Genomic DNA, 13,062 nt, shown 5'->3' with positions numbered 1-13,062 from the left:
TTTCAAGCTAGCACAAGGCCTCTATTTATAGGCCAAATGAGAGAAAGGGTCAAAAATTTTATTAATGCAATGTAGTTGTAATAGTAGTCTTTGTCTCCTCCAACTTCAATTCCATGTCTCTTCTTTCAATGCTTTGTTTCACGACTTTAATCACCGAATTTGACTCTGCTCAAAACAGCAAACATGTGGGGAATTGTCTTTAGATGAATTTGGCCACTTGGTTCACCTAATTTGGTTAAATATTGAAATAGTTATGATTTTTTTACTATATGTTGGTCATGGTGAAAGTAAATTTGTCCTCCTTTTGATATTTTCACAATTTGATCATCTTAACCAACTTTTTAGGCAATCATGTCTTCTGCAAAGTTGTAGATAATTTTTTAAGGATTCCAAACATGTTTGAATCACCTCCATTTGAGTTTTCTAGCTTGAGTTATCATTATTTTATTAACACGTAGAAAACATTAAAATAAAACATATTTAGTAAGACATTTAAATATAAACACACAATACTAAAATAACATAATTTTATAATTTTAATGAAACTTAAATTTTAAAATATAGGTTTAACATATAATAAATTATTAATTTTAAGTTTTATCACAAAATTTGAGATCAAGTTCAATAAGATCATGGGAAGAAATGCAACAACAATTTCTCAAAAAGTTTTTTTCTTCCCATAGAACAAACTCTTTTAAAAGACAAATTACTACTTTTTCTAAAAAACGAGGAGAAACATTTTATCAATGTTGGGATAGATATAAAGAATTACTTAATACATGCCCACATCATGGTTTTGAAACATGGAGAATAGTTTCTCACTTTTATGAAGGCCTAATACCTAAAGATAGGCAAATGATAGAATTCATGTGTAATGGAACTTTTGAAGATAAAAACTCTAATGAAGCTGTGGAGTATTTGGATTCATTAGCAGAAAATGCTAAAAATTCGGATAATATAGGCACAATAGAACTACCAACAACTAAAATCAATAATTCAACAAATGGGGGTGGTATCTATAATCTTAAAGATGATATAGATATTCAAGCTAAACTTGCATCTTTAGCAAGAAAAATTGAGTCATTAGAAATGTAAAAGAGTGGTCAATTAAAAAGTATTCAAGAAATTGTTTGTCATATATGTGATACACAAGATCATGCTACAAAAGATTGTCCAACATTACCTTCATTTAAAGAATGTCTCCATGAACAAGAAAATTATATTAACAATTATAAAAACCAATACTAGATTCTTTTTCAACATCATATAATTCTGGATGGAAAAATCATCCTAATTTTAGTTGGAGGAATGATAATAATGCACAACCCTCACAACAATATTTTCAAAATAACCAAAATCATCAAGGTTATATTCCTTATGTTACACCTCCAAGAAAAAACTTTGAAGATGTAATTCATGCATTTATCCAAAAGCAAGAATCTATCAATATTCAAAACAGTCAATCTATGACTGATTTGAAAGAAACTCTTGCAAAATTTGCATCTGCACTTAATATTCATGAAAAAGGAAAATTTCCATCTCAACCTCAACCTAATCCTAAAAATCAAAATCAAGAATTAAAAAATGAAAAAATTGATCAAATAAAATCTGTTATTACCCTTAGAAGTGGTAAAATAGTTAATGATCCATATAGTAATGAAAACAAGGATCATTTAAAATCAAAGAGTAAGGATGATAATCCTGATACTTTTGAGAATGATGATACCTTAAATTCTAAAAATAATATGTTGAATGATAAATCATCTGAAATAGTAAATGAATCAAATAAACCTCCACCATTTCCTCATGCATTAACAAATCATAAAAAACAAAAAAATGATTCTGATATCTATGAAGTTTTTAAACAAGTAAAGATAAATATTCCATTATTAGATGCTATTAAACAAGTACCTTCATATGCAAAATTTTTAAAAGACTTATGTACTGTGAAGAGAAAATTGCATGTGAAGAAGAAAGCATTCTTGGCTGAACAAGTAAGTTCTATTCTTCAAAATAATTCTAGTTTAAAATATAAAGATCCTGGTTGTCCAACAATTTCATGTATTATTGGAGAAAATAAAATTAAAAAAGCTTTGTTAGATTTGGGAGCAAGTGTGAATTTACTTCCTTATTCAGTTTATGAAAAACTTAATTTAGGAGAATTAAAACCCACTTCTGTTACTCTCTTACTGGCGGATAGGTCAATCAAAATACCTAGAGGTATTGTAGAAGATGTGTTGGTTCAAGTTGATAAATTCATATATCCTGTAGATTTTATTGTTTTGGATACACAACCAATAGAAGTACATAATGAAATTCCAGTAATATTGGGACGACCATTTCTAGCAACTTCAAATGCTTTAATTAATTGTCGAAATGGAATAATGAAATTGTCTTTTGGAAATATGACTCTAGAACTTAATGTGTTCAATTTATGTAAACAACCAAGTATTAATGAAAATGAATATGATAATGAAATTGAAACAATTATGGAAGAAAATATACAAGAAGAAAACTTAAATCAACAATCTGAAGTTTTTTCAATAGAATGTTTTGAGTCTGAAAATAATTTTAAAAAAGATGATAATACAAAACTTGAATTAAAAGTTTTACCATTCGAATTGAAATATGTATTTCTTGGTGAAAATAAAACATTTCCTGTTGTAATTTCTTCCACTCTTCTACCAAATCAAGAAGAAGATTTAATTAAATTACTTAAGAAATATAAAAATGCAATTGGATGGACTTTGAAAGATATAAAAGGTATAAATCCTTTAATTTGCACACATAAAATTCATTTGGAAGAAAATGCTAAAACATATCAACAACCACAAAGAAGGTTAAATCCACATATGAAAGAAGTTGTTAAGAATGAAGTATTAAAACTATTAGACGCTGGAATTATCTATCCAATCTCAGATAGTAAATGGGTAAGTCCAACACAAGTAGTACCTAAAAAGTCAGGCATCACTGTTATAAAAAATGAAAAGGGAGAGTTATTACAAGCTAGGATTCCATCTAGTTGGCGTATGTGTATTGATTATAGAAAATTAAATGATGCAACTAGAAAAGATCATTTCCCACTACCATTTTTAGATCAAATTCTAGAAAAAGTAGCAGGAAATTCTTATTACTGTTTTCTTGATGGGTATTCGGGGTATTATCAAATACCTATATCATTAGAAGATCAAGAAAAAACTACTTTCACTTGTCCTTTCGGAACTTTTGCATTTAAAAGAATGCCATTTGGTTTATGTAATGCTCCGGCTACTTTTCAAAGATGCATGTTAAGTATTTTCAGTGATATGATTGAAGAATTTGTAGAAGTTTTTATGGATGATATAACTGTTTTTGGAAACTCATTTGAAAATTGTCTTAAAAACCTAGAAGAAGTATTAAAACGATGTGAAGAAAAAAATCTTGTTTTAAATTGGGAAAAATGTCATTATATGGTTAAATCTGGGATTGTGTTAGGTCATGTGATATCTAAAAAAGGAATGGAAGTTGATAAAGCCAAAGTTGATGTTATTGCTAATTTAACATCACCAAAAACGGTCAAAGAAGTTCGATCATTCTTGGATCATGCAGGTTTTTATAGAAGGTTTATAAAAAATTTCAGCATAATATCTAAACCAATTTCGAATCTTTTAACAAAAGATACACAATTTGCATGGACTGAGAAATGTGAAAATGGTTTTAAAAAAATAATTAATCTTTTAATTACATCATCTATTTTACAATCTACAGATTGGTCTTTACCATTTGAATTAATGTGTGATGCAAGTGATTATGCTATAGGAGCTGTGTTAGGACAAAGAAAAGAAGGAAAACCGTATGCAATCTATTATGCTAGTAGAACCTTAAATAGTGTCCAAATAAATTATTCAACTACTGAAAAAGAATTACTTTCAGTAGTATTTGCATTAGATAAGTTTCGATTTTGTTTAATTGGTTCTACTACTATTATGTACACTGATCATTCTGCCGTAAAATATTTATCAAATAAACAAGATGCTAAGCCAAGATTAATACGGTGAATTTTATTGTAACAAGAATTTGATATTATACTTAAAGATAAAAAAGGAAAAGAAAATGTCGTAGCCGATCATTTATCTAGAATAATGACTGAATCATCTCATAATGAAATACCAATAAATGAAAATTTTCCAGACGATCAGTTGTTTTATGCTACTATTATGCCTTGGTTTGCTAACATTGTAAATTTTAGTGTAACAAATAAAATGCCTTTTCATTGGAATTCACAGGATAAGAATAAATTCTTGATAGAAGTTAAAAAATTTTATTGGGATGATCCTTATTTGTTTAAGTATTGTCCTGACCAAATTTTTCGACGATACATACCCGACAATGAAGTAAGTAATGTTATTAAATTTTGTCATTCTGAAGCATGTGGAGGTCATTTTTCATCCAATAAAACAGCTGCAAAAATCTTACAATGTGGATTTTATTGGCCGTCTGTATTCAAAGATACGCATTTATTTTGCAAATCTTGTGAAAACTGTCAGAAGATGAGATCAATTTCAAAACGAAACATGATGTCTTTTAATCCAATCATAATTATTGAAATATTTGATTGTTGGGAGATAGATTTTATGGGTCCATTTCCATTATCTTTTGGATATACGTACATTTTAGTCGCTGTTGATTATGTTTCAAAATGGATTGAAGCAATTGCATGTAGAACTAATGATCATAAAGTTGTTTAAAATTTTTAAAAGAAAATATTTTTAGCCGATTTGGAATACCTAGAGCAATAATTAGTGATGGGGGAAGTCATTTTAGAAATAAATCATTTTCTTCTTTGATAATAAAATATGGCATTACACATAAAGTTTCTACCCCATATCATTCTCAAAGTATGGTCAAGTTGAACTTGCAAATAGAGAAATAAAACAAATTTTAGAAAAAACAGTTAATCCAAATCGAAAAGATTGGCCTTTAAGATTAACTGATGCATTATGGGCATATAGAACTGCATTTAAGACATCATTAGGGATGTCACCATATAGGTTAGTTTTTGGTAAGCATTGTCATTTACCTGTTGAACTTGAACATAAAGCTTATTGGGCAATTAAAGCATTTAATATTAATTTAGATTATTCATCTAAATTAAGAAAATTGCAATTAAATGAACTTGAAAAATAAAGATGTAGAACCCGTAATTTATACTACGTATAAGCCATGCATAATTCTAGTATTTAAATTAAAATAATTTTTATTGCATGAGTATTTAAATTTAATTATTTTGCGTAGTAGTTTAATTTTTATCTTTTCAGTTATTTCAGTGAGGCCGGACTGGAGTTGGAATTTTGAGATAAAATTTAAGATTTAGAAAACATTTCCAGAATTTATTTTAGCTAAATAGTAAGTTAATTTAAGTTAAAAAGAGAGTTTAAGGAATTATCTAAGTAACTTGAGGTAAGTAGGAAATAAGTTCATTTAGGTTTCATAATTAATGTGTTAATTCACTAAATTATTTAAAGAATAGGTAAGGCTCTAAAGGTTAAAAATACACTAACTAAACAATATTTTCCCTCCATTTATTTTATTATTTTCGGCCACCCCTTTGATGATCAAACAACTCTTTGACAACTCACCACCTTTGACTCCTTCCTTATTATTTCTTGGAATGATAACTCCTTCATTTTTAATCACCATTAATTATTATTAACAAATCATTATCCTGGCCTTGAGATGACATGGTAGAATCGGTCCTTGTTGCACCCCATTATCCCTCCAACAATCTCTTGAATATCTAACCATTTCAAATTCAAAGAGAGCAAGACTTGGTCTTGCCATCCCTTCTATATTGCAACTCCCCTTCATCACTCCTAACCATTCCCTCCCTCTCCATTATTTCGAAATTTCAGAGCCAACATTGAGAGAAAAATCGAGAGTGAGCTAGGGAATTATAAGAGAGAAAATCGAATAGAAGCAAGAAAAGAAGATCACTCCGTCTCATCCGCGCCGCGTCGTTGCGTTTCGTTCGTTTTATTCTCAAAACGAAATCAAGGCATGTTTATATTTTTATTGAATCTTCAATAAAGCCATATTAGTATTTTAAAACATCAATGTCATGATTTGTTTAAGCAAAAAACCTAAATACATGTCAACTTTTTCAAGAAAATGAAGTGCAGATTTTCGGCCTCTCCCTTCATGCTTCACGGCTCTTGTTGTTTTGTGGTTGCAGGGTTGGCTTGATTTCCAGGGGCTCAAGGCTGCTTTTAGACATGATATAGGGTGTGTTAGGAAGGGATTTGTCCATTGCTCTCAGCCCCTTTTCCCCCTTGCATCGCGTTTTGGACAGCAACTCCCCAGCATGGCGTTTTGTGTCCCGATTTGCATGTGTAGTGCCTAAGGTGAAGATTATGGTCTTGGCTGCCCTAGGGACTGTTGCCATGGTTAGAATCTCTCCTTCGCTTGTCTAAGACGTGACCAAGTTGGCCTTTTGAGGCTTGGTCCATGGTTCCATCGGTTTTCAAAACAAAACAAGACAAGCACCCCTTCGATTTTTCTTTTCCTGCGTGTGTAGTTTCTAGTTTAGGGGTTGGTGTGGAACTTGGTTGGCTTTTTAGCCCTTAGCCATAGTTCAAACCATACATTAGGATGTTGGTAAGAGCCTCTGGTTGGTGGTTCAAGCTCCAATGGCCGGAAGTCTCGAAAATGACACAAGGAAGCGAAGGCACGGCTGCTGGAATTTCTGGACAGCAACTTGCTGCTTCGGTTCAGTGGCTCGTTTGAGTTCTTGGTTGGATTTGAGCCTATGGCCTTGGACTGGACAGTGCCTCATTGAGTTAGGAAAGTCATGTTTTTGGCCGTTTGTGATTCGGATCATTTTAGAGGTAGTACGAGAAATTTCGGTGCGATGTGCCAAATTGACTCTCGAAAGAGCGTTTCATGTTTTGTCCTCCATTCACCAAAATTTTGGCCCTTACCATATTAAGAGCATGATTTCATCATTTTAAGTGTATTTTAATCATGACTAAATGGTGGTTCGGTGTTGGTTCGGGTTGGCACGGAGTCATGATTAAATACGAAGTCGTCGGGCGTAATTGTCTCGTTTTTGTATTCAATTATAAATTTTGGTCAGGAAAAATCATTTGCATATTTTTCATGTTATATTTAGGTTGCAGCAAGCCTGGGAACGATCCAACCCAATCAGTAAAATTATTCAGGATATTTAATTATGTTATTTAATTATATTACGTGCAAAATATTCATTTTGAGATTTATGCGATATTGCTTGTGGTCACTTTACTATCATGGGATCATTACTTCACCCGGTCGTCAGTTACCGGTCAGTTCAGTTTGTACCACCTAGTATACTTTGGCATTAGTCTGATCAGACGATTATTATTTCACCCGATCGTCAGTTACCGGTCCCGGTCGTCAGTTACCGGTCAGTTCAGTTCAGGGACCACTTGCGTAGACCATAATCTCACCAGAAAATTATTACATGCTATTTCATTACAGGGCTCCAAGGAGCAAACATTTTCACTATGATTTTCAGTTCAGTTATGCACGTACTATAATTAATCATGACACGATATTTTACGTTATGCCTCACGATAAGATATTTTCACTTGCATGCAATTTTACTATATTATTTACTCGTTATTTACGATATATGCATGCTGAGTCTTTAGACTGACTAGATGTAAGGCCCGAGATTATATCATTTTAATCCGAGATTATTTAATCCAAGAATTTTGGAATGATGAATTAGATTCCACGGTTTTTGTAATTAATTAGGATTGAAATTGAATTAAAAGATTGAGCGGGGGCCGATGTGCAAATAGTGAAAAGTTGAGGGACTAAAGTGCAAATATGGAAATTTGAGTGGACACATGTCACATGCGATTTGATATAACTTTTGTCAATTCCTTAGCACCTTCAGCGAGAACCGAGTGCATTCTCTGGAAAATTTTCAAAGCTTCTTCATCCCGTAGAATTTTGATTATTCCAAATCCGTCTATCAGAATTTTAATACGAACACGGTACCGTATTCCTCTCCTCGACAGCTACTACTGGACGTAAGTTTTATTGAGTTCTGTTATCATTTGAAATTATGATATTGGGAGAATTGTTATTTGATCATTATTATGTGTTCTGGAAATACTAGACACCGTAGAATCGAAGTTAGATCAGAAAACAGATTGATTCTGGAATTATTATGATTTTCTGATTATATTAATTGAAAATGGGACAAATTTGGATTATGAATGAATTACAGATTGTACCGGATACGGGTTATGATTTGTAATTGTTATCTGTTGATATGGTATTGACGGGGATACGAGATAGTGCCGTTATGCCGTTGATTTGAATTAAATTTAGATTGATCAGAATCAGTATTGAATTGGGACTGGAATGTTGATATTATTATTCTCAATATGTCCTTTCAGATTTACAGAGACAGTCTTGAATTCAGAATTGATATTTCTTCAGACCGAGACTACGAACGAAAGGTATAAGTCAATGTCGAACCCGGGAGAATGACTCGAGTTAGATATAACTTGAGTTTCCCTAAACCACATACTTATTGTTATTATATGCATTGATTTGAATTGATATGCTTGTTCTATTGATTTATAGAAAGCGTGATTAGACGATTGGTCTTGTGACAGAGGTGCCAGACTGTGATAGAGTAGTCACTGGCCCATTGCACATTGTCACAGAGGAGTTATTGGCGGAGGTGCCAAAGTCTTTGACGGATAGGTCAAGACACTAGATGTTTGGTTTATATCGATGTTTGATTAGGAGTGGATTTACTTCTATTACTGAGATTCGATATAGTATGCCAACGTCTGGAAACCGGGATCCCTAGACTAGGAATGAGTCTAGTCTGAGCTGTAGAGTCACGAGTTATTTACAGTTTTATATCGATTTATGTTTTCAGATTTAATACATGTGATTGATATTTGTTTCATGCTTTTATATCGATTATATGATTGCATGTTTTGTTGATTTATACTGGGATGTATTTCTCACCGGAATTATCCGGCTGTTGTCGTGTTTGTATGTGTGCATGGCAACAGGTGGGACAGGATCGGGGTCAGGAAGAAGATGAGAGAGATCGTGATTAGAGTGGAGACTTCGGACTTTGATGTATATAGGGTTTGGAACACTTGACATTTAGTTGTTACACCTTAGTTTGAGTTTGATGTTTGTTGTACAAGACTTGTACTATTATACTGATATGTATAATTAGATTGATTCCATTACGTTCCGCACTCTATTAAAAAAAATTGTAGACCCATATTAATTACATTGATCCAATTATCCCAATGACGATTAAGAACATGATTAGCGTCCGGGTCCCCACAACAGTTGGTATCAGAGCAGTAGGTTCCTTAGATAGAAGCTAGTGAGCGGGGTAGATTGAGTTTTCTTTCCTGCTTTTGATTGCTAGCATGATTACTGCTTTTATTATTACATATTTACCTGATTATCTGATTTGATTGGTAAACTGTATTAATTGAGAATGAATCAGAACCGATTCTTGATCAGCAGTAAGATGATCGGAGGTGAGACTTAATTGAAACAGATTTGTTGTATTGGGTTATTAATCCTTTTGATAATCAGGTATGCCTCCTCAAAGAATCCCAGAACAGGGCAGTACCTCTGCAAATCCGATGGATGTGACAGCAACACCAATGGAAACCTTGCTGAAGAGATTTCAGTCGTTCCATCCACCGACTCTGAAGGGTACTGAGACTTCAGTTGATTGCGAGAGTTTGTTAGATGACATTGAGATGCTGTTTGACTATTTGGACTACACTGATGAGCGGAGAGTGAAACTGATAGGACACCGGTTGCATGATGTTGCCAAGAACTGGTGGATTACGACCAAGAGGGCGTTGGAGCAACGAGGTACGCCTATTACCTGGAATGTCTTCAAAACCGAATTCTATCAGAGATTCTTCCCTGTGTCATACAGAAAGGATAAAGGTGCTGAGTTTGCGAATCTGAGACAAGAGCAGTTGAACATTGAGGAATATGTGTCTAAATTCTCTACACTACTGAGATTTGCTCCACATGTGGCCGAGAATGAAGAAGCGGTGGCTGATCAGTTCATCAATGGCTTGAATCCGGAGATATTTACATTGGTGAACACTGGGCGACCAAACAACTTTGCTGACGCCCTGAACAGAGCAAAGGGAGCAGAAGCTGGTCTGATGAGACAGAGAGGAGCTTCATATGTTGCCCCAGCACCGAGACCACAGCAACCCCCTCCCAGATTTGAGAGTGGTAGCAGCAGTGGTGGAAAGAAGGACTATTTGAAAGCCAGAGGAAGACAGTTTAAGAAGTCTGGCAGCAGTTCTTCCAGTTCCAGTGGCTCGAGACAGACTGGTCAGAGCCAAAGTTATACAGGACCTTATTGCAGCACGTGTGGAGGGAGACATTCCACAGAGCAGTGCCGAGGAGTGTTTGGCAGTTGCCGTATTTGCGGACAGCAGGGACATTTTGCTAGAGTATGTCCCCAGAGAGGTTCTCAGGGATCCCAGGGAGCAGAGTCATCTGGATCAGTAGCTCAGACAGGGAGACGACCCTCAGCCGTTCATTCTTTCCTGCCAGCACCATCTACCTAGTCACAGCAGAGGCCAGGAGGAAGCCAGACAGTGAGCCAGCCTCATAGACAGCAGGCCAGGGTGTTCGCTTTGACTGAGGAGCAGGCACAGGACGCACCTGATGACGTTGTTGCAGGTAACTGTTTTATTTCTGGTTATCCTGCATATGTATTAATTGATACTGATGCATCGCATACATTTATTTCTGAGAGATTTGCATTGATGCATGCATTGCCTGTTGAGTCCCTATCTCCTGTAGTATCTGTTTCTTCTCCTTTGGGGAAAGGTTTGATATCCGTGACTTCGGTTAGATCTTGTGTGCTACAGTATGACGGACATGAGATTGAGCTAGACTGTATTGTACTTGGGTTGTCTGATTTTTACTGTATTATCGGTATTGATATGCTGACCAAGTACAGAGCTACAGTTGATTTTTTTTACTATATTGTACGATTCAGACCTGAGATGGCTGAGGAATGGAAATTTTACGGTAAGGGTTCTCGAGGCCGAATTCCTTTGTTATCTGCTATGAATATGACTCGATTATCGCAGAAAAGAGCGGATGGATTCCTTGTCTATTAAGTTGATTTACTGAAATCGAGTCCATCATTGGCGGATTTGCCAGTGGTTTGCGAGTTTGCTGATGTCTTCCCAGATGAGATTCCTGATTTGCCTCCTATTCGAGAGATAGACTTCAGCATTGAGTTGATGCCTGGTACAGTTCCGATTTCCAGAGCTCCGTATAGAATGGCACCGATTGAGTTGAAAGAGTTGAAAGAACAGTTGGAGGATTTACTGGCCAAAGGTTACATCAGACTGAGTGTATCTCCTTGGGGTGCTCCAGTATTATTTGTGAGGAAGAAAGACGGTTCTATGAGACTTTGCATTGACTATCGACAACTGAACAAGGCTACGGTAAAGAATAAATATCCTTTGCCTCGTATTGATGATTTATTTGATCAGTTGCAGGGTTCTTCTGTATATTCCAAGATTGATTTGAGATCTGGATACCATCAGCTGAGAGTCAGGGATTCCGATATCTCAAAAACAACATTCAGAACCAGGTATGGACATTACGAGTTTATTGTCATGCCTTTCGGTCTTACGAATGCCCCAGCTGTTTTTATGCGATTAATGAACCGTGTGTTTCAAAGGTATTTGGATGATTTTGTTATCATATTCATTGATGATATTTTGATTTATTCAAAGAATATGATTGAGCATGCAGAACATTTGAGAACTGTGTTGAAAATTCTGAGAGCTGAGAAATTATATGCTAAACTGTCGAAATGTGAGTTTTGGTTGAGACAGGTAGTATTTCTGGGTCACATTATATCTGGAGATGGGATTTCTGTGGATCCTAGAAAGGTTGAGGCCGTGATCAGTTGGCCTAGACCGACATCTGTGCCAGAGATACGCAGTTTTATGGGTTTGGCAGGATATTACAGTCGATTTATTAAGGATTTCTCGAGTATTACTAAACCTATTACTCAGTTAACACAGAAAAATGATCCGTTCATTTGGTCAGAAGACTGTGAGTCCAGTTTTCTGGAATTGAAGAAACGATTGACCAGTGCCCCGATCCTAACTATCCCCTCAGGCACTGGTGATTTTGTCGTGTATTGTGATGCTTCTCACAGAGGTCTGGGTTGTGTGTTGATGCAGCAAGGGCATGTGATTGCTTATGCCTCGAGACAGCTGAAACCGCATGAATCTCGCTACCCAATTCATGACCTTGAATTGGCAGCCATTGTATTTGCTTTGAAGATATGGCGACACTACCTCTACGGTGAGAAATTTGAAATTTATTCTGATCATAAAAATCTGAAATATTTGTTTTCACAGTCTGAGTTGAATATGAGACAGCGAAGATGGCTTGATTTGCTTAAAGATTTTGATTGTGAAATCAAATACTACCCAGGAAAATCGAATGCAGCAGCCGATGCCCTAAGTCGAAAGGTATGTTCTTTGTCCTTATCGACTATAAGTGTTTCAAGTTTGATAGAAGATTGTTTTTTGTCTGGATTAGTATTTGAAATAGATTGTCAGCCTTTGAGATTATATGCTATTCGAGCTTAACCAGAGGTGATTTTGAAAATTAAAGCGGCTCAGAAAGTTGATCAGAAAGTACAGGAATCGATTGAGATGGTCAGAGCAGGTCATCAATCAGAGTATCAGGTACGTGATGATGTACTGTACGTGAATAATCGTATTGTTGTGCCGAATGTTTCAGAATTGAGACAACAGATATTGACAGAAGCGCACCGCATTCGTTTTAGCATTCATCCTGGTGGCAGAAAGATGTACAATGATTTGAAGACACAGTTTTGGTGGAAACAGATGAAATCTGATGTCACAGAGTTTGTGTCAAAGTGTCTGAATTGCCAACAGGTAAAAGCATAAAGAAGGTCTACTGCACAGCTTGTCTATTCTTGAATAAAAATGGGATCACATTTCCATGGATTTTGTG

At 35.0% G+C, this 13,062-nt stretch overlaps 1 non-coding gene across 1 annotated transcript; it reads right to left on the bottom strand.

Annotated features, from left to right (window-relative positions):
* Positions 1–686: 686 nt before the first annotated feature.
* On the bottom strand, positions 687–797 carry LOC140977900 (small nucleolar RNA R71). The gene has a single exon (XR_012175466.1). It is a non-coding gene; the product is annotated as a small nucleolar RNA R71 (small nucleolar RNA).
* Positions 798–13,062: the final 12,265 nt, after the last annotated feature.

The sequence above is a fragment of the Primulina huaijiensis genome, chromosome 5 (genome assembly GCF_012295235.1).
Source record: "Primulina huaijiensis isolate GDHJ02 chromosome 5, ASM1229523v2, whole genome shotgun sequence".
Lineage (NCBI taxonomy): Eukaryota > Viridiplantae > Streptophyta > Magnoliopsida > Lamiales > Gesneriaceae > Primulina > Primulina huaijiensis.
Note: the sequence above shows the minus strand (reverse complement) of the source record. Positions and strands in the feature narration are given on the sequence as shown.